The 2,500-nt window shown below is 57.5% G+C and overlaps 1 non-coding gene across 1 annotated transcript in view; it reads right to left on the bottom strand.

Annotated features, from left to right (window-relative positions):
• LOC145887884 (small subunit ribosomal RNA) overlaps positions 1 to 1,117 on the bottom strand; it is a 1,824-nt gene extending 707 nt beyond the window's left edge. The window contains exon 1 of the ribosomal RNA XR_014399363.1: positions 1 to 1,117. This exon is cut by the window's left edge and continues 707 nt beyond it. This is a non-coding gene — a ribosomal RNA (small subunit ribosomal RNA).
• Positions 1,118 to 2,500: the final 1,383 nt, after the last annotated feature.

Raw genomic sequence — 2,500 nt, 5'->3', positions numbered from 1 at the left:
AGACTTTGGTTTCCCGCAAGCTGCCGGGGAGGTCGTCAAACTAACGCCCCCCGATCGCTGGTTGGCATCGTTTATAGTCAGAACTAGGACGGTATCTGATCGTCTTCGAACCTCTGACTTTCGCTCTTGATTAAAGAAAACATTCTTGGCAAATGCTTTCGCAGTCGTTCGTCTTGCGCCGATCCAAGAATTTCACCTCTAACGGCACAGTACGAATGCCCCCGTCCGTCCCTCTTAATCATTACCTCGCGCTCCGAAAACCAACAAAATAGAACCGAGGTCCTATTCCATTATTCCATGCACCATTATTCAGGCGAGCCGCCTGCTTTGAACACTCTAATTTTTTCAAAGTAAACGTCCCGGCCGCCGCCGACACTCAGTCAAGGGCACCGGCGGAGCGCCGGGGGAGAGGGCCAGGTGCGGCCAGTGCACGCCTTGCGACGGACCGGCCGCCTGCGCCCAACGTCCAACTACGAGCTTTTTAACCGCAACAACTTAAATATACACTTTTGGAGCTGGAATTACCGCGGCTGCTGGCACCAGACTTGCCCTCCAATGGATACTCGTTAAAGGTTTTAAAGTGTGCTCATTCCAATTACAGGGCCTCGTTTAGAGTCCTGTATTGTTATTTTTCGTCACTACCTCCCCGCGTCGGGAATGGGTAATTTGCGCGCCTGCTGCCTTCCTTGGATGTGGTAGCCGTTTCTCAGGCTCCCTCTCCGGAATCGAACCCTGATTCCCCGTCACCCGTAAGAACCTCGGTAGGCCGATACCCTACCGACGAAAGTTGATAGGGCAGACACTTGAATGATCCGTCGCCGGTGCGAGACCGTGCGATCCGCTGAGTTATCCAGAGTCACCAACACGTGTCGGGCGCGACGCGAGGCCGGCCCGGTCGGTTTTTGGACTGATAAATGCACGCCCGCCGCGAGGCAGGCGCCTGCCGCATGTATTAGCTCTAGATTTTGTACAGGTATCCACGTACGATGTACGATCAAATGAACCATAACTGATTTAATGAGCCATTCGCAGTTTCACTGTACGAGAGCGCGTACTTAGACTTGCATGGCTTAATCTTTGAGACAAGCATATGACTACTGGCAGGATCAACCAGGTAGCTACGAGAGCTGGGCTGGGCGGCACGAGGCCGCCGCCTTTTCACGCACCGGGTCCGACGCCCGCGAGGACGCGACCCACCGACCGACACTCTTTGCTTGGTTCGCCGCGCGAACTCGGAAAACCGTCACCGACGCCGGCAGCGCCGACCGCAGTCGAAAACGAGAGCGGGTCGGCGTATGCTCACCGGCGAGGCTGGCAACTGTAACGAACGCTTGCGATGGGACACCCCGTGAAAGCGACCGGCGTCGTACGAGCAGCAGCACATCTGCTCAGCGAGCCGCGCGCCTACAGGCGGTAGAAAACGCACGCGAGCGCGTTTCACCCATCCAGTGTGGGTTGCCCCACATAGTAGGGCTGGAACGGTTCTGCGTCCACCGCGAGACACCCACTTCCTCGTGACGCACGAAACTCGCTCGGGTCTCCTGCAGGTTTGTTTGTTTGTCTGTCCGTCCGCGCGCGCTGGTTTACAAGGCGGCCACCTTGGGCGAGTGCGAGCCGCGGGTGTGCGACGCCAACACGCCAACGACACACAACTCTTCAGAGAAAATCCGTCGTTTTTCCTCATTGGCGTGTCCCTGTACGTTCGCGCGTCCAGGGTCCAGGCCTCGCCGGGCGGCCGCGCGTTTTCGCGCGTCCGATGTTTGAAACGAGGCCCGCGCGTACTGCGAATGCGTGTGACAGGCCTTCAGCAACAGGCCATCAGCCAACGACCGTTGATTGGCACTTTGTAAAAAATTGGGACTCTGTCGTTTTTTTGCCCGGCCATTTCGCTGGCCCTGTACATTTGGGCGGCCAGTAGAGTGACCCTGTACATTCGCGCGGCCTAGGTTGTGGGCTCGCCGGCCGGCCGCGCGGATTCGTGTACTCGATGTTTGAAACAAGGTGCGCGCGCGCTGCGAATGCGTGTGGCAGGCCTGCAGCCACAGGCCATCAGCCAACGACCGTTGTTTGGCACTTTGAAAGAAATTGGGACTCTGTCGTTTTTTTGCCCGGCCATTTCGCTGGCCCTGTACATTTGGGCGGCCAGTAGAGTGGCCCTGTACATTTGCGCGGCCAGCGTCCAGGCCTCGCCGGCCGGCCGCGCGGATTCGCGTACTCGATGTTTGAAACAAGGTGCGCGCGCACTGCGAATGCGTGTGGCAGGCCTGCAGCAACAGGCCATCAGCCAACGACCGCCGTTTGGCACTTTGAAAAAATTTGGGACTCTGTCACTTTTTTGGCTCGCGCGAGTGAGAATGTACAGGGCCACTCTACTGGCCGCGCAAATGCATAGGGCCAGCGAAATGGCCGGGCAAAAAAACGACAGAGTCCCAAATTTTTTCAAAGTGCCAAACAACGGTCGTTGGCTGATGGCCTGTTGCTGCAGGCCTGCCACACGCAT

The sequence above is a fragment of the Ascidia mentula genome, chromosome 1 (genome assembly GCF_947561715.1).
Source record: "Ascidia mentula chromosome 1, kaAscMent1.1, whole genome shotgun sequence".
NCBI lineage: Eukaryota > Metazoa > Chordata > Ascidiacea > Phlebobranchia > Ascidiidae > Ascidia > Ascidia mentula.
Note: the sequence above shows the minus strand (reverse complement) of the source record. Positions and strands in the feature narration are given on the sequence as shown.